Here is a 20,793-nt window from a genome sequence, read left to right on the forward strand (position 1 = left end):
AATACAAACCAATCATATACAATCCAATCCAATCATGTTTCAATCATATACAATTCGATCTCATCCAATCATATACAATCCGATCCAATCCAATCATATACAATCCGATTCAAACCAATTACATACTATCCAATTCAATGATATACAATCAACTCAACAATAAAAATCAAAGGACTCAACTCAATAGATATGCAAATTAGAATTTAACAATGTTTTACAATTCAAACTCAATTATCTACAATGTCAATCAAACCAATCATATCATGCATAATCCACTCAATTTGGGAGTTTCTCTAATCGACAACCATCACCTATAAGCCAGTGATGTACAACAAGCCGACGTTGTTGCCACTTCCGTTAATATCTTTCTAGGGTAGGAACGAATCAATAATCATGGATCGATAATCAATCAAGTCATATCATGTCAGGACGGTAATTTGGAAAACATCTGACTTTAATAGTTCAATCTTCTCCTAAGTTTGGCGATGTAGTTATTGGGTTCAAGTTATTACTTACTCTTACCCAATTCAATACTCGATACTCCTCCCAAAACTCAATATACTCATGTCTATCAGGTTAAATATTCAAATCATCTCATCTGGTCTTATTGGACCCTTTTCAAAACTCAATCAATCTGGTCTCATTAGACCTTCTTTCAAAACTCATTCAATTTCAATCATCACTTCATTCAATTAGGCAATCCTTTTAAGACTCATCAGGACTTCGACTCAACAATCATTAATGCTTTCATTTAAGACATGCTTTTAACTCAATCATGTTGTCCCATCACTCTTTCTCAAAACGATTAATTATGCCGAAAAAATATTCATGTTTCAAAGTAGTAAAATGCTTAAAGTCATCAACTTGACTCCAGCTTAATGCATCCTCTTTTAAGACATTCAAAATCATGCTTTCAAATTCAATCAATGCAGTAAATATTAAATGCATTTAAAATATAATTTTAACTCATCAACTCAATCTCAAAATAGATGTTTTAATGTAAAATTATTTAACTCGTTTATACTCAAAATACTCATGCTCAAAATAATAATTAAGAGACTTTTCAAACTCAACTCATTCTTAAACACTTTCTAAATCAAAGATGAAAATAATCATTCTTTAAACTCAAAATAGTGCATAAATAATCTATGCAAAAACGTTCACAAATCATTTTTAAAACTCTTCTCAAACAATCATTTATACTCAAAATCCTCATAAGACTCCAATCAAATCGAATTATGCAAATTATATCATGTAGTCACATTAGACTTCAATCCACTCCATCTCAAAATATCATCATCAACATTACCTCTTCATCAATCATTTTACTTTAAAAAAATAAATATTATTTACATCATCATCAAATATCTTGCTCTAAAATCCTCATTTAACTCTATGTTTAATTTCATTAAACTCATTAAAATTTGCATCATCTCACTTTGAAAGCAATATTTTATTTATACATGAAAATCATCAATCTCAACCTCAAGGTAAATTATGACAAAAATAAAATCTCATCTTAGATTCATGTGAATGAATACATGATTGTATATCTCAAATACTCAACTCAAAGACATCATCAATACATATGAATTTATATACAAAAACTCAATAGAAATTTTAGATAACTCAAGAACTCAATTCATGGTACCTCAAAACTCAACTCAACTCTAATCAATGAAGATGTAGGGCATGTGGATAAAATCAATCCAACATTGTGAGTAGCCTTACATACCTGACTTGAAAAACAAATCAAGGATTTGATGTCCTTACCTGAAGAACTTGAACTCAAGTCTTCCTTCTCTTCTCCAATTCTTGCTCTAAATGTTCTTGGGTATTTTTGGAGAGAAAACTATTTAGAAACTAATATAGGGACAGAATTTAGCCCTAAAACGTAGTGGTTTAAGTTGGGAAAGATAGGGAAAAGACCAAACTATCCCTCATAAAAATCTGATCACTCTTACAGGTCGTCAAAATATTTACAGGTCGTAGACCCAATTCGTCCTGTCAATTCTTAGAAAAACCTAAAACAAATGAGCCTCTGATCTTTGTTTACGACCAATGTTTATGACCCATAAGCATTTCTATGATTCATAACTTATTCCTACGGGTCATAACTCCAGTTCGTAATATTTCCTACTGGTCGTAATATTTTTGATTTGACAGTTTTTAGTAAAATGGTCATAACCTTTTACTCTGAACTTGGAATGATGAAATCTTAGTGAAGTTGGAAAGAGTATTCAAGCACCTTTAATTTGATAGGTCGTGAGCCACCTAAATCTTAGTATTCTAAAAGTTATAGTCATTTGAAGTTGATCCTTATACGAACTCATCCGAAAACTTAGCTGATAGAAATTCTTTGGTCTTGGCTTGATGTTAGAGGTCCCTCATGAACTTAAACCACATATAATACCCTAAAAATAAATAGGAATTGATCGTAACTCATATCTAAAATTATAAGTCATCGAGTTCGATCCTATACGCATATGAAGAATGATTCGAATCTTAGCGGAAAAAAATTGGGGTGTTACATCTACTATAGTGGTACCTATGTTTACTTGGTTAGGGCTATGGGTTGTGTTGCTTCTTCTATTGACCTGACCTATGAAAGGGTGCATATCGCTTTCGACTGGAGACTGAAATGCTTTGATAATGTATAACAGCTATGTAATGGGTAGGAAGGTGTAGACTATCTAGGTACGATATTTATGGTGGGTATGACGTGTTCTAGTGGTAGATCTACCAGACATTCACTGTGTGGTACTAGTGGTATATGAAAATGAATACATCAATTATCAAGTACGACTACTAACTATTTAAAGAGTTATCAGTTTTATCTCATGCTCGTATAATAATATTCGATGCGGCATTCACATTTGAGAAACCAACTAGTTTGTTACTAAGGACGCTTGGGTTAAGCTTGGTTTATAAGAAAGATTTTAGTGGTGGATCTTTGGTACGATTAATGCATTTAGGTTGTGAAGTGTATTCCGAGGATTCTAAATAAGGACTTGTGATTTTATCGTAAACTCCAAGGGGGTATATCGATATAAGAATGACAAGCTAATGGGTAAAGAAATTTCTAGCGTGTATACTTATATGAAGGCAATTGAAAATTTTAGTTAAAAAAAGTACGTATAAAAATTGGATTCCTTTGGATTTGGTTGGTACAACTAAGTTTAAGGTGTCATATCGATGATAAGGTTGAATTCGAGATGATGGCAATAGATACTGAGCATAATAGTAATAAGAGTTTGTGATGGATTGTGACCAGAATGCAACCATATGATAAGGATTTTCGGTTAAATGAATTTTGTATGGTAATAACGACTTACGGATATCTAAAGTTGTGGTGTGCTAATAGTAGCAAGGCTGTATGAAAAATTTTAGGATGTGCTGAGACACCGCTCGACTAAAATTGAAATGATCTAGAGTCATAAATGAAAAAAATTAGTAATAGACGTAGTTTAGCCTTCAGAAAGGGGCGAGATGATGTTTACTCTGATTGTGAGGGCCAAAAATGTATCTTCAGAGAGAGTGAAGAATTAAATTTAGAGACACATGATTTAATTTTTTTTGCTCTGGTTATGCATATAATGTTACATGTTATTTATATGGGCTAAAACCTGTTAGATAAGATTTGAGAAACAAGTCAACAGGCGTTTGGCTCGAGTGTGGTAATAAGTTTTTTTGTGTGTGGCTTTGAGTTTGGTAACTGAGACAGTTGGTTTTTTTTTACCAAATGATATGGTAAGATCGATAGAGAGGTTATCAATGATAAGGTAAGATACGTGAATTCATAAAACTCTTCAAGGTATGAGCTAATGTTGATACATAAAGAAATTGGGTTACATGAATGGAATTCAAAATTCAAGTTGTTCATTGTAAGTCTACATTGTGGCAATAGGTTTTATCAAGGTATAGATTGATAAGGTGAGAAATGATCGATCACAACAGATATTGAGCAATTAAAAAGACTTGTACAGGATTTGGGTCTTAGAGATTGTTACTTTTGATTGTTAAGGGACCTAAGGCAGTGCTTCACTTAAAGTTTTTATTTAGAGCATGAGGTAAAATATCATGAATTGTTAGTCAAAGAATAATATCGGTAAATAAATTAGAGAAAGGAGCAAGAGCCTAATATATTGAAGAGCAAGGTATTTAGGAGTTGCATCATGGGAAGAATCTAAGAAAGATGAAGGAATAAAATATCTCGTTTACCTTGGTTCGAAGTTGAAGGTTGTATGGATTTTGCCTTTGAGTTCATATATGATCACATAATGTGAACTGGTTCGGTATAGACTTACTAGGGGTTTATCAGTGACTTTTAAGAAGATTAAGTTTTGATTCGAGTGACAAATACTGATATGTGTAAGATGTTGTATTTTTATGTTTATTTGAATTATTCGAATAATGGTATATGACTTATGAGGGCTTTTCGGTATGGACCTATAGTTTTACATGGTTATTGAGGATTTCGAGTTGGATTGATACTACTCTATTGATGGGACTACAAAGACTATTGTGATGTGTTTATTACATAGAAACTTGATGGTAAATAAAGATTATGTGCTCACAGTATATAGAGTTATTGGGGTGACCAAGAACCACTCTTATCTTTGGTATGAGGTATATGATGGTTTGAATGGTAGTTGAAATTTGGTATGTGAGAGACTGTTTAGAGTTGACATTGGGTATGATTCAATAAATTTATCTTGATGAAAATGTACTATTAGATTTAAAATTAGTGCTATCAGCTTTGGGTGTGACTTGTATCTACCATGGAATACTTAAATGGAAACAGAGGGAGCCATAGTTTGAAGTATTTGGAGGCGACGATGTGTTGTTAAGAAGAAGTACTTTGATACCAGTGACAGTTTGAGAGTAAGGTAAATTATTGGTGTGATTATGATATTTTTTTTGGTATTAGGTATGTTGGCTTTTGTGGAGTATTGTGAGGAGTATGTTGGGTTTGATAAATCGAGTACGTCTATTTTTGTAATGAGACTAGACTGGTTGAATGTGGTAGCTAAAAATTAAAGAAATAGGGTCAAATGAATGAAAATGTTTGATATGAGCATCATAGAAGGAGTATCTTGTATTATTCGACCATGGTTCCGTGCATTCTCATGTGACCACCTACTTTATTTCAGACATAGTTTGGAGAATGATTCGCTGCATATGCTCATGCATATTTCCATATCTATGGGTGGGTCCCTAGTGGTGGATCGAGTGTACTGATCCTGCGAATGTCCTCTTGGTAGGGTGGCATCCTTGGGTAGACTTGGTCAGTTATGGTAGATTTTGTGTCATTTGGGATAGATGAAGTATACCAGTGGTTCTACACGCACAACTTTGCTTATGAGGATTTATAGAAAACCTACCATGAATACTTATAATTGTTCGACAGTCTTAAGATGCATCTCATCATCGGAGTCACATTCTGGCTAGTGTTATTGAATTTGGGGACCAATTGGTCTAGTTCTGTCTCTTTTAAGGGTTGCTTACAATCACAACTATTGATCTACCATTTCTGATAGTGTTGCCATGGGTTTTATATTTTTCGCTATCCAAGAGGTTATTTGATCATTTTCTTCTTTGGGTTAGATAAATTATATTCTCTAGTGATGAGTATCCAATGTCGAAAGATCAGATTTATATAACTTAAGCTTCTGAAAAGATTTGGTTGTGAGAATGAAATCTTGACAAAATCTATGATGGTTTGTGTATTATGTGTGTGGTGACTAGTTCAGGTTCACTTCTGGTTGTAGCTAGTATTGATTAAGAATTCTCTCATAGTTATGTGTTGAAAGATTGTCCAAATGGTTATGCTGTGGTTTAGAGGGTTTCGATTCAAGTTTGGTCATTACGTTAATCTGTAGCTTGAAAATCACTCTTGATTTGTAGATTCATCAAAGTTCAATTCAAAAGTTCAGTTCTTATTAGTTAATCTTGATGGAATAGTCTTAAGGAGGAGCTCACTTAAAGAGATGAACACCGACTCCGGAAGATCATAATTCAGACTTTTGATAACGTCGGTTATTCTTCCTTCTTCTCCTTTATGTTCGAGGACGAACATGATTTTTAGTGGTGGAAAATATAATGACATATTAGGTCATTTTGACAACTAGTCCTTTATCTTTAATAAAAATTCTTTCCATAAATTTTAAATGGAAATTTTGAACTATTCATTTAACTACAGTTTTTTTATTAATGATTAATTTAAAATAATTAATTTAGTTGGTGGTTAACGGGACAAACCCATATATAATATAATTTAAGTTAATACCTATATAATTTTAGATCATATTTTTAAAACAAAAAAATATTATAACCTCCTGAGAAGAACATCTCAACTTTGGCACAACTTGAAGCGGCAGCCGACCTGCAACTAGATAAGTAGTAAGCATGCCTTAAATAATTCATTGTGTAAATGCATTAAGGTTATATTATTATTATTTTATTATTATTATGATAATTAGTTGTCAAAGTGAAAAGAGAGATTTTCAATGTTGCCACCTTAATTCTCAACTTCAATTATAAGAAGTGTGTTTGGAGTTTGACCAATCATTACGTAATGATGGCCACATGATGGTTAAGTAAATCATGTTAATGAATTAAGGACTTTGGTTAGATTTTTATATAGTGTTTCATAGTTAAAATCTAGTGATTATGGCTCTAATTTTTGGTTTCACAATTTTCTTATAGTTATCAAATTATGATTCAAGTTTTGATATATTGGTTTAGGTAATTAAATAATAGGTGTATTGTATTTTATGAATTCCGTTAAATTTATGATATTGAATAAATTGGAACCTAACCCTAGGCTTGAATTTTAAAAAAATATAAAAGTTGACATGTCAATTGGCATCAAGATTAGGAACCCAATTATATATTTGAGTGAGTTTTTGGGTCTAGGCTAGACATATAGTAAAATGGGTGTTGTTAGTTTCGGAATGTTATTGTGATTATTTATTTGATTTGATTGCATTGATTTGGAAGCCCAACGAAAGAGAAACGCTCAAGTCCCGGAGTAATTGTTTGATTATTTAAGTCAAGTGAACCTCTAAACCTTTGTTTAAACTTGTAGATGCTACTATTTCCCTGTTATGTGCGTTGGGGAGTAACGAGAATTAAACTGGGTTATTGATTGTATGATTGACTTTAAAAATGGAGATGAGGGATATAAAATGGCAATCTAATGACGTGTATTGGTGTAATCTATGTAATGAGATTATTGACTTATTCTGTACATGTGAAATGACTATATTGATATGAGATGTGAAAATTATTGTTGATATCATGCTATTATCGTGTAGACTACTCAAGAATTTTCTATTTTATTTGTTGTAATTGAATTTGAATAAATAATTAATTGAATTATATGAACATTAATTGATTGCATTGATTCTGATACACTATGCTGAGACCGGAAATAATATGAAATAAAAGGGATGGGCCACACGCTTCGTGGCGGGTATTATGAAATAAAGGGGTCTGACCACACGCTCCATGGCAGGTTACATAAATAGAAACGTCCCCCATGAATTTCGGACAGTGATCCAGCGGATGTGTACCCATAGGACAGACATGCATCATTTCATTGCATTGCATCGCACCTTTTTGATATTTGTGAATTTATGTTTACCCCTTATTGCTCTGTATATGCTGAACTTGACTTGATATGATTCACTTGATGAGACTATTGATGAATATTCATGGATTGTATTATTATTATTTTCCAAAGTGTAGAGTTGGGCTAATTTTATGCAGGTTGTAGTTAAGGAGGTTCGATTGGAATGACAGGAGTACTTGTAATCTCTATTGAGATTTGCTTAGTTTTAGTTGTCTACTTGCTGAGTACCGTATTGTTTGGTACTCACCCTTTGCTTCTACACTTGTGTAGGTTGTGAGCCCAGACCTACTTGATCTCCTAGTGTTTCATACCACATCTGTGGCTATCATTCCGAGTGTTGAGGTAGCTGTTACATCCATCTAGTGGACACCTCTTACTCTTTTATTATGTTTTAGTTCTATTCTAGATACAAAGACATTATGATTGTATTTTCTTTCGTACTTTGATAATGTATTAGTAGCTTGTATACGTGACAACTAATCTTGAGGAATTTTGAGTTTATTTTATGTGTTTTTGATTAAGTTAAAGTTCGATTCATTTTGTTTTCTTCCGCATTTACTTTTCATTGGGTATTAGGCTGACTTGTCATGATGAGTTGAGATGAGTGTCATCACACCCGAATTCGGATCGTGACATTCTTATGCCTTATCCCTACTTTCATTTTGTAAATGATAATTAGTGCATGCATATACCGTGTACTATGTACTATCCAAAATATGCATGAAAAAGTATGTACAAGTGGTCAAAGCCCCACCTCTTACACATCTCTTTCATCAGCTTGACGTAATATGACCAAATGGCAAATGTGGATCTCAATTAGTAAGTAAAAATTAATTACTGGTAATGTTTTTGCTTTTTTTATATTTTTGTCAGTTACTAAAATTAAATCTCAACTAATTTGAATTCACGTCGAATAGAATCCATTCGAAAGGAGCACTCCTTATTAATGTTTTCACTTATTGTAGTAGATATGTAATTAATTCCGCAAACTGGTAAAGAAAGATAAATAAGTTTCCCCTTTGAGATATTGGACCGGAGAAGACTGGTCCCTTGAAAGAAAAACATTAATGAGAGGGAAAAAAATTGTTGCCTTTTATATTCATATATACATTTGATACATCAGTATCATACGTATCATGTTTAAGACAAAAAAATGAAATAATAATTTGGTACGTACATTACGCATATTCTTAACCAATCTACAAAATTTTAAAATCATTCATACTAATTAACTTTGTACTCATTCAAACTAAGATCCATAAAATAAAATAAATATAGAAATTAATTTGTAGTATGTTAGTATTTGATTTATCCTTTTGAATGTCATGAACTAGATCATCGTGAGTGGCATCCACACCAACACTCCAGTGGGAGATCGAATTTCTAATCCAAACTTAATCCATCAACACCATTTTAAGAAGTCAAAAAATGAAATAAAACAACTAAATATCAGTTTAAAATAAATAAGGATCGAGTTTCCACAAACTCAATTAAATATCAAGATTATTGTAGAAAATAACCCCTTGGAACCTGAAAGTTATAGAACCAAAATTCTAACTATCTAGAATAATTAAAGGGATGCAAATCCAATCAAGAAAACAATAATCTAAAGTCTATGAAATATCTGAATCTGGAAGATGGACAAAGAAACTAGGAGAAACCCATGATAGCCTGAAAGAACTAGCTCACCATTGGATTCAGAAGTCGTGTGTATCAATACTGAGGTCTCAAAACAGCCGTCTGAATATGCCATGTATTAACAAAGAAAGAGTAGGTGCAGTACCAGTACACAAACCACGGTGTACTTATAGGATCATACGGCCAATTTCAAGATATGAAATGTAAATCAAGCAACCAGAATACAATAACACAAGTCAACACATAAAACAATAAGCCAACAACAGAAATAGACTCCCAATCTTAAATCTTGACTTAAAAAACACATGAAATATGTCCCACATGATCACAACAACACAAACTCGATTCTCTCATAGAACTCATGCACAAACTGTTAATGTACTGGCGCGGTACCAGAGCCAACCAAATGATATTTCATACCATGTATGGTACCTGAGTCAATCATTAATAAATACCAGACGTGGTTTCTGAACCAATCAGCAATCACAAATAACATGCACCATCATAATCACAATGAACAACCAGACTTGAAGTCGTAAGTAAAATAAACAGGTTCATTCAACATGATGTCATTTCATGTTCATCCCTTATGTTTTTTCCACATGCATTGCACAAGTAATACAATAAAGTAGTTAACATGCAAACATTACATACGTGGGAAAATAAACAACCATCACCTACCTCGATTCAAACATTAAAAACTCTAAAGAACTTGATCTTTCCCTTTTTGCAATTATTTGGCTTGTTTTTGGTCTAAAACAATAATAAATCAGAACAATCAATAAATAATTGCCTAATTAAACCCGTATCATTACTTAATTCTAACCTTAAGCCAACTTCATGATCATTCTACCTAAACTAGGGTTTTTTCCATCATAATTTCAAGTTAAAACCCTGCCTTAAGTTTGACCACCATATATTATAGGGCATAAGAATCTGTAATGACCTAGCCCGTCCTTACTAAAAAAATTGAGGTAAAGGTATATGAATCTTATTCGTCATAAGACTAGGATCAATTCCTTGGTATGCGAGTGCATTAGTTGTCAATTAAGGTCGTACAATGCCCCTAGCACAAAGTTAAGTAGAAAGTGTTTTTTCGATTTAGTTTTGGACTTGAATTTAAACTAAGGTCAACTTCAAACGACCATATCTCTCAGCTTATAATAAATTAGGTGTCTCATGGCCTATAAAATTAAATGTCTATGAGTCTTCTTTCCAAAGCCACTGAGTTTACCTCATTTGGAGTTCAAAATAAAAAGTAATGCTCATTTTACTAAGCACTATATGTGTTGGACCGCGGTGGTGGGAATTAGGTTGCCAGAGCAGGATTCAATGGGACAGATTCCAAAAGTAGTATATTTTTATTATCTCCTTCTTCTCTTAAGTGCCAAAATAGATAAAGGTTACCCTAGAAACCCCCAAAAGGTTGTTCTAAGCTTGGAGAAAAGAGTAGAAGAGATTCATAGCGCAAGAAAGGCTACATCCCACAGGTTTTAGGCCCGTATCCATAGTTTCTCCCTCCGGAAGTCATAGATCATGCTATAATCTTCTACAATTGCTAGGCAGGTAGGCTAGGTTTTCTCAATTGAGTAGTTATAAATTGGTTCCCATCGCTTAATATAATGTAGATTGAGATTTCATGCCTAGGCCTTCGAGCACAGAGTCTGGATGATTAAATGATTGTCAATTATTACTTAGAGTGGGAACGTATGTTGTAGGCCGTAATTATTATGTGACTAGTGATAAAGGTCCAATCCTTGAATGTTAAACTTGGTGAGACTATTTAGAAGGTCAATGACTCTCGTGACATTAAGTGTAGGCAATAGCTGGGTCATAACAAAATTCTAAGACTTGGGGATTATGGAATAGTGATGTATATATAGAGATGTATTTATACAAATAATTATTTATCTTCATGCTGATTATTTTCTGTGAATTACTTGAGTAATACGAATCATAAAATAAAGGGTGAATGTGAATGACTTAGTGCTGATAAATCTCATGCTATGAACCTATTTGATTACTTGTGGTTGTAGGTTATAGTGTAGTCTATATCACAGAGAGACTCTTAATAGGATTGAGTAATGTTATGATGTTTACCATGCATTTAATTATTGTGGTTGGGTGATTGACATGTTGTGATTGGTCTACAATTCCAAGACCGTGAAATCCATAATCTTGAACTTGCTCTACCAAAAGTGATGTCTTGACTAAAAAATATTGTTAATGAAGGGAAAGATGGAATAAAACCAATGAAATGACTATTTGTGAACAAATACACACAATGAACATGTTACTTGATTGTGACATTGGATCAGGTATCACGTTCTGATACATATATTGGATCGGATGTCACGTTGCGACACATATATAAGATCGGATGTCACATTCCAATACATATATTATTTGGGTATGGGTTCTATGAGAGAACTATTATGTGTCTATCGTCTGTGAATTGATCTTGACTATATGGGTGATGATAGAGAAACTGATCTGATTATAATTGAACATGCCCATCCTGTGTAATAATTGATATGAAAGGAACGAAGGTCCAAGTGTTACCATGTTGACTGTTGTAGTTGAGATTTACACTATAAAACTGTATATTGCTCTTGAAATGATAAATTGGTAATGTGCTTCTGTATATGCATGTTCGAATTATGTTATGTTAGCTAGATGCATCTATATCGTAGGTATAAGGCCGTGGGTAAACAAGTGGAGAGCATTTGATGTGTGGTTTAGTAAGATTAGTGACTTAGAGTCAGATATTGATTATGTCCTATTGGTACATGTGTAAAAACAGGAATTGGGAGAGAATTCGACGATTCGATCTCCGGTCAGGCTGCCTTGGTGGGAAGAATCTTGTTGTGGCAAGGCAGCTAGAGTGGGTCAAGTCCCGCCACAGCAGGCTAGCATATTTAGAAGAGGAGTCTTAGTCTAACTTAATGTTGCTTTCTTGCAAGTGAAATATTAATTATTCTAGGGTCAGGTGTTAGTACGAAAGTTTAAGGAAAGTAGACTGGTTAGACAAAGTTAGTGAGCCCATAGTTCAGAAACTCATCTATGTGATAAAAGGGCTAGGCCTTGATCTGATTCAGAGTTAGAAGCGGACCAACGAGAAGGGAAGAGAGTTAGGCTTGAACGACTTTAATAAGGCTAATGGGAATGATAAGAGTTTGTGCATAAAGGTATGGCGAGTGTATTTCCTTAAGAGCATGTGTTCTTCTTGTTGATTTCTTTATATTATACGGTGGGTATCAGGTTGACCGATGATGCCTATCAGTATGTGTTGTTTGTACTGATACTACTCTTGCAATCAGACCCTGCAACCAGACTATGCCAAGTGGCATAGCAAGAGTAGTATTAGTACAAACAACAAGAACTAGTAGGCATCGTCGACCAACCCGATACCCACTGCATAATATACAACAATCAACAAGAAGAAGCATGTACTTAAGAAAATACACCCTCCAAACCTTTATGCACAAACTCTTACCATCCTCATTAACCTTCCAATATTTTTCAAGTCTAGCACTTATCCGATCATAGCCTAACCCTTCTATCACATAGAGGAGTTTTCGAAATACGGGTCACCACTAACTCTGTCTAACCAATCTACTTTTCTTAAGCTTGCACACCCACACCTGGCCTCAGAATATTTAGCATTTCGCTTGTAAGAGGCAACATTAAAGGTGGTCTAAAGCTCCTCTCTACTCTATCTGTACTGGCCTTCATGGCGAAATCTAACCCGCTATGGCGGCCTCGCCATAGCGGGATTCCTCCCACCAGGACGGCTTTCCCGAGACAGAAACTCAGAATCCTTTCCCAAGCCCCCATTAACACACACACCAACAGGACACCACCAATATCTGACTCTAAGTTACTAATCTAACTTAACCACACATCAGTTGTTCTCTACTTGCTTAACCACGACCTCATACCTACAATACGGACACATTGAGCAATCACAACATAAAAACACAAATGACACCACTACAGTATGAAAATTGGTAACACTTGGAGCTCTTGTCTTTTCATATCAATTATTACACAGGATGTGCAAGCTCAATTATGATTACATCAGTTCCTCCATCATCACACATATAATCAGAATACACAATCACATTACGTTAGTTCCTCCATCATCACATATATAATCAGAATACACAATCACATCACGAATATAGCATCACTCGGACTTTCGATCCTTAACTTGAATTAATTTACACTAATAGACATGATTAATCACAGTTACAACAATTAATTGGTCCTCTTCAGGAACAATAACACATATTTGATCCTCTTATGAACCCACACCCAAATTGTTAGTGTATCGACGTGACACCCGATCCAATAGTTAGTATGTGTCGGTGTGACACCCAATTCAATATGTACTGGCGTGGTACCTGATCCAATATGTACCGGCGTGGTACTCGATCCAACAATCACAATCACAATCAACAATGAATAGTTCACACACTTTGACAATCAAGTAACAGGTTCATTGCAAGCAATTGATCACGAATAGTCATTCAATTAGGTTCATTCCATCTTTCCCTATTCACATATATGTATGCAATACTAATAATGCAGTCCGCAAGCATACATAACAGATACAAAAAAATAAACGATCACCTACAGCTACAAGTAATCGAATGGGTTCATGGCATGAGATTTTTCAACTAAGTCATTCACAATCACCCTTTATTTCATAATACGCATTACTTAAGTATTTCACACGGATAAGTCAGGATGAACACACACAATTGTTTTCATAAGCCTATCCTTCTATGTGCACCAATATCCATTACCCACAAGTCTCAGGATCTTGTTATGACCCAACTATTTTCCAACAATAAATCTCACAAGAATCAACAACCCTCTCAACATGGATTATCACGATTGGTATTCAAAGACTAGACCACTAATACTAGTCACAGAAATCATAACTCACACCATACCTTCCTACCCTAAACAACAATAATAATCATTTAGTCATCCAAACTCAGTACCTGAAGGCCTCAGCATGAAATATTTCATCAATATAAGATATAATATGCGTTAAGAATAGATTTACAACTACTCAATTAAGAAAATCTAGCCTACCTAGGCATCAAGCAGCTGCAGAAAGATTATAGCACAATCCTCGACTTTCGGAAGAATAAACAATTAAGACAAGACTGAAATTTATGGATTATAGCCTTTCTCGCGCTAGATTTCCCTTCTTCCCTCCTCTCCAATACTAGAGAAGCATTTTGAGAGTTTCTAGGGTAACCCTCGTCTATTTTGGCACTTAAGAGAAGAAAGAAAAAAAATCGCGTCTTTTAATTCTATCCCATTAATTTCGTTATGGCGCATCCCATCCTATTATGACGGCGCTGCTGTGGCGAGATCCTTACTACCATGGCGGGATGGTACAGGCCAAGGTCAACTTAGTTCCCAAAATTTTCTCTCTTTCTAAATAACAACGGTTCGGGTCGATTCAATAGATTCCAATTTAACCATAATCTGTTCTCGAACAATACACAGAGAAGTGAGCATGCGTTGGTTGGGGATTTCTTCGAAACTAATGGAATGACTCATCACGACTCAGGGAAGGCCACATACCCTGACGCTTAAGCACGTCCTGGGCTAGGAAGAGGAAATAAGGCTACAAAATTTTTCTACTTCACATCATAACTGACCCTGCTATGGCAGCATAGGCGAGGCAGAAACCCTGGGTAGTTCTAATATTTGCTAAATAAACAACACAAAATTTAGATTTTGACTTCCTAGATTAACCCCTTTATGTAACACCCCTCAAAATTTTTCCTAAGATTCGGACCCTTGTTGTATTCGTGTAGGGTCTAACTCAATTATTTCGAAGTATGTGTGTGAGTTAAGATGAGTCCTCGAGTAATTGAAAAGTGTTGGAGGTGAGCTGGGGTCCCTAGGACCAAGCTAAGACCAAGAAGGTTCGTTGTGGCTAAGTTTTAGGACGAGTTTGAATGAGGAGTCGACTTCTAATGACCCTATCTTTTGAGAGACAGAAATATAGGTGTCCCACGACCTATTAAATTAAAGGTCGTCGAGTCTTCTTTCCAACGCCACCAAGAATGTAAATTTTGGAGTTCGGAGTCGAAAGATATGGCGATCCTAAGATGAACGAGCACAATAGAGATTTTCAGGCCTGGGGTTCAACTACTGGAAATCTGGGCTTGGCGCCGTAGTGGCGCGATGCGCCACTATCGCGCCAGGAACATGCCTTAGTAGTTTGTCCCCTCGCGCGACGCGCCGCTAAAAGTTGTGTAGGGTTTTTCAGGCCAAATTTCCAGAACCCAGAAAATATGGCCTTGGCGCTGTAAGGGTGCGACGCGCCACTATCGCGCCAGAAACATGCCTCAGTAGTTTGGTCTCTAGCGCGGCGCGCCACTGCGAGGTATGCAGGTTTTAGGCGTAATTGGCCTGGCGCTGCAATGGCGCGACGCGCCACTATCGCGTCAGGTGCGTTTTTGCCTATTTTTCAGAACTTTTGAGGAGGGGCAATTTGGGAATTTACCCAAATTATATATATGTTACCCTTGGTCTTTTGGGAACACATTTTTGCAGCCTCACTCTCTCTCTAAAAAGCCCTAGGAGCTTCTCTCTCTCTCTCTTCTTCTTCTTCTCCATTTCCAACAAAAGAGTCCAAGAGCTTCAAGATTTGAGTCCTCCATTGAAGACCCAACCACAAGGTTTTCTTCAAGTCTTCACTAAGGTATGTAAGGCTATCCAAAACATGGGTTGAGTCCACCCATGTGCCCTATTCTTGCTTTGAGGTTAGATGTTCATGAAAATGGAGTTTCTTGGTATGGTCTAAGTTTAAATGAGTTTTGTCCCCTATTTATTTGATTCTATATGTGTTGATGTTGTGGAGTTAAGAAGTTCCCAAAATGAGCCTTTATGTGAGTATGAGTTGATGAAAATGAGTTGTTAAATATGTTCTATTGATCTTCTTGACTATGTAGATTTTGATAAAGGATGCTATTTTCTTAAAAATATTGCTTATTATAAAGATGTAAATTTAAAGTCTTGAAATTGTGATGAGTCTCAAAGATTTCTCATATGGATGGAGGAAATGATTGATTATATCTAGATGTTGCTATATATGTGCATTTAAATTTCTTTTGAAGATATGATTGAGATTGATCGGATAGTATGATTGGAAGAGATTTGATTGTGATAGAGTTGATGAGTTGACGAGGTTGTAATGAGACTTGTCGATGTGATTTGATTGAGTTGATTGGATGGAGTTTTATGAGCATTGAGTCTTGGGAGGAGTATCGAGCACCGAATTGGGTGAGAGTATAGTCCATACTCGAACCCAATAACTGCGTCGCCAAATGTAGGGGGGATGGAACCGTTAAAGTCGAATGCTTCCCCGAGAGATTTGTCCTGACATTATAGGACCTGATTGGATTGGATCCATGATTTATTGATTCGTTCATACCCTGGCAAAGTATGAACGGACGCGGAAACAACGTCGGTTTGTTGTACTTTCACTGGCTCATAAGTGATGGTTGTCGGTTAAGAGAAACTCCCAAATAGGTCTTGATAGTACTCTGGGTCAGATTGATTTGAATTGTATGTGATTGGTCCCGTCTAAATCATATTCTTGTTTAGACTTCGGACATTTGATTGAGTTGTTATCCCTCTTGAGTTGAGCTCCCGAGTTGATTAATTCTTCCTTGATATTCGTTGTATTCGGCCATTTTACATACTCGTACATTCCATGTACTGATGCCATTTGGCCTGCATCGTTTCATGATGCAGAGACAGGTACTAGAGATCATCAACCGGCGCTCCGTTGAAGATCCACATACACCCTCAGCTAGTTGGTGAGTCCTCTGAGTTTCCGGAGGATATTGAGCCTTCATGTACAGTTTTGTTGACATTTCCTTCATTTTGATTGTTGGTAGCCATGGACTTGTCATTGGCACCTCTTAGACTTTGATAGAGGCTTCATAGACTGGAGTGTGGGGAGGTCGAACTGTTATTTTGAGGAGTCTTATTTTATTGTCCTGTTGGGCTGTAAATGTTTGGCCTCCAGCCCCCATATATATATATGATCAGTATTTCATTATTTGAGTTTTCCGCTAAGAGAATATGATTGAATGAAGGTGTGACTGGACCAGGTGGTTCGCTCGGAGGTCAGAAATGGCCTTCGAGTGCCGGCCATGCCTAGGGTACCCTCCCGGGGCGTGACACTTTACGTCAAACACTATATCATAAGTTCTACTAATCCGAATTCCATTCTGAAAGTTTCTATAAGATACTATGTCCCTCACATATCATGATACCATCTTAATTTTTCCAAGCGCTACACTTCAAGGTACCAAATATATCTAAACCGCACAACGCATAAATTTCATTGGAATCTATCCTAGCTTGAATTCTGATCAACTCTCATACTAGGGGAGACTTTATCCGGGCACTTACACCCTAACTAATGCTAGACGAGAAAATCAACCTCACTCAAAAAGAAGTAACCACAAAGTATAATCATGACCTACAAGAGGAATGTGACTGAACAAGAAATCATTTACTAATCCTACTCCCTTAATCGACCTTGCTACTAAGGATCATCAATCATAAAAAAATCAACTTAGTTCAAAATTTTCATCATTTCGTCATACCCTTTTTCCAAGAGTTACTATCAGCTAGTGATCATTCTCATAAAATAAGCATATGGAAAATGTCCAACACTACTCAACCAATTACAGGTTATTTTTCTAAATACTGCACGATTGACTATTTCCATTAATGGATAATCATAATTTCACCAATACGCGAAGACTTGATCCCAACACCATCTCATGGTTTCTCATTAACTACACATTATCACTACAACGTACGTCCTTACTCAATCGAGGATAAAAAATCACCGAATCAAATAAGGTCTGATGTTCGAATATATATAGGTTACCTCAATTGGGCAACATTAATCCCATCAAATCAATATCCTATAAGTCCATTATCAAATAGTTCTAAAAACACTAGAAAATCATGATCAGTCACAAAACTTAACCATACACCAGATCTCCAGTCATCTGTCTAACTTAATTAACAACCATCAATTCTCTATTATTGTGCACTGGTCTGAAAGCTGGAACTAGCCATTATATGTCTAGAAGTTGACTGGTGAAACATGGTAAAACAGGGGAGACAGGCATGAGATACTGTCACACCTTGTCCCGTCACGGAAGGAGAATTCCCTCTATGGTAGCTTCAACGGGGTTAGCTTCCAAGGGAAAAATTCCTGAAGGTTTTCCCCCTCCCTCCCCTCTCCTTGAGATCACTTATTGACTTTCGGGGTTAGGGTTATTTCTTTAGTTTTCCACCAATCTTTTTGGTAAATATAAGTTATTCATTCCTCTAACGTGTAATTCAATTCTTAGACCTTAGAATTTATAAGAATTCACTTGGAGAAAGTTTTGGCTTGAAATTAATGGTAGGAAAAGCCCTAATTGAGGGAGATGATCATGAAATTAGCCAAAAGTTAAGATTTTGATATAATCCGGGTAAATTAAGTCAACGTTCATTGATTATATGTATTCTTTGTTTGTTTTAGACCAAGAACAAGCCAAGGCATTGAAAAAAGGAAAAGCTTCAGTTCTTTAGAGTTTCCAAGGTTTGTTTCGAGGTAGGTGATGGTTGTGTTTTCATATTTGTGTTATATGTGCATGTTAACTACTTCACTAGTCTTGCATGCATAATATATGATCAAGGAAAAATAAAGAACATAAATTAAAATGACATCTTGTGATCAAATTGCATGCGATGAATGCATTACTTGGTTGTACAAGTGTGTGTGCCTATTTATTGTGGTTGTGATTGTGATGTGTGAATTCATATTGGATCGGGTACCATATCGGTACAATTAGATCGGGTGCCACGCCGGCACATAATTGGATCGGTTACCACGCTGGTACACTAACTATTAGGATGGGTACCACGCCGGTACACTAATCGTTTGAGTATGGATTCCATGAGAGGACCATTGTTGACTATTGAACTATAGTTTAGCATGTTTCATGTATAATGATTTAAGAGTTGGCCTAATTGTGTTATGATTATATATTTTGTTGCCTTACTATGTTGTGGTTCTTGCGCATATTTCATTTATTGGAAATGGCCGTGTGATCCTACCAGTACACTGTGTTGTGTACTAGTACTACACTTGCTCTTTTTTTATTAAGTACATGGCATCTTCGGAAGGCTATTGAGAGACCTCAGTTAGGAGATCGATGACCGACGAATTCAAGAGTGAGCCAGTTTTTCACGCTGCCATGGATTCATCTTGGTTCTTAGTCTATTCTCTTCGAAATTAGACCTTTTTGGACTTTTATTTTTTATTTACTATTTTCGAGGTTGCATCTCCTTACTCAAGACCTTTAGTAGAGTTTTGGTACAATGACTTTCAGGTTCTAGGGAATTAATTTCCACATTGTTTTGATAAATTTCCTAAGTTTATGGGAACTTAGTTTTTAAAATATTTTCAATCTAATTTCACTCGTTAAATGCATGTTTGGGTTAATAGTTGTGTTTTAGTTTGGTCAGTTTTGGTTCTCTCACCAGAGAGTTAGTGTGGGTGACACTCATGGTGAGTCGGGGTCGTGACAAAGTTGATATCAGAATCGTAGTTTCGTTGATGATGTTGTATCAAAACGAGTCGAGTAGAATCTTGCGGAACAATACGGAGATGTTTGTACTTTTCTTCGAGAGGCTACAGGACTTTAGAGAATCTCTCAATCGTCTTTCTCCCTTCGTGCTATGAGTTGATTCCAATTGATATCTAGCGATCCAAATTGGTATATAATCTCTTTCACTCTTCAGTCCGTAGATGATTAACAGCAACGCTACAATGTAAGGGCAATAGCTCCAAACCAGCAATGGAGCCAGTGGTGAATGGACGCGGCAGAGGCTGAGGAAATGGGAGGCAGAGTTTATTTATCTTACATACAAAATTTGGCCAATTCCTCCTACGGGAAAAAAGAAAAAACACCGCTCAACAATTCCGTCTTTTGAAACTTTCCCTATTCCTTTCCATTTTCTTTCCTCTCTACTTCTTCCTTCAATCACTCCCTCCGAGGAAGTGGCAATGGGGCGGGGTAGGTTGCGGGTATTCTATTTTTGCATTTAACTCTTTGGGAAGACCCGATTTTGATTCTGAAAATTTGTAGACCCATTTTTGCAGATATTTGTGATTTATCACCTTATATTCTCCTTCATGAATCTATCAATTCATAGAAATCTACAATATCCCCTCCACTGACTAATGGGATCATTTGCTATGGCCTATGAGTGGATTAAAAAGGTAAGTAATTTTAATTTTAAAAAAATAATTAACAAAGGAGATGTATGATGCATCTGAAGAACCAGATGTTCAGGACTTCCAATTGAATCAAATAGTTATTTTACAGTTAGACGCCTACATCAAGAAATTCCATGACCAACATATATCATCTCTCTGCAATTTTACACATCAGAAGCTAAATTTT

Source organism: Solanum dulcamara, chromosome 9 (genome assembly GCF_947179165.1).
Source record: "Solanum dulcamara chromosome 9, daSolDulc1.2, whole genome shotgun sequence".
NCBI classification, from domain to species: Eukaryota; Viridiplantae; Streptophyta; class Magnoliopsida; order Solanales; family Solanaceae; genus Solanum; species Solanum dulcamara.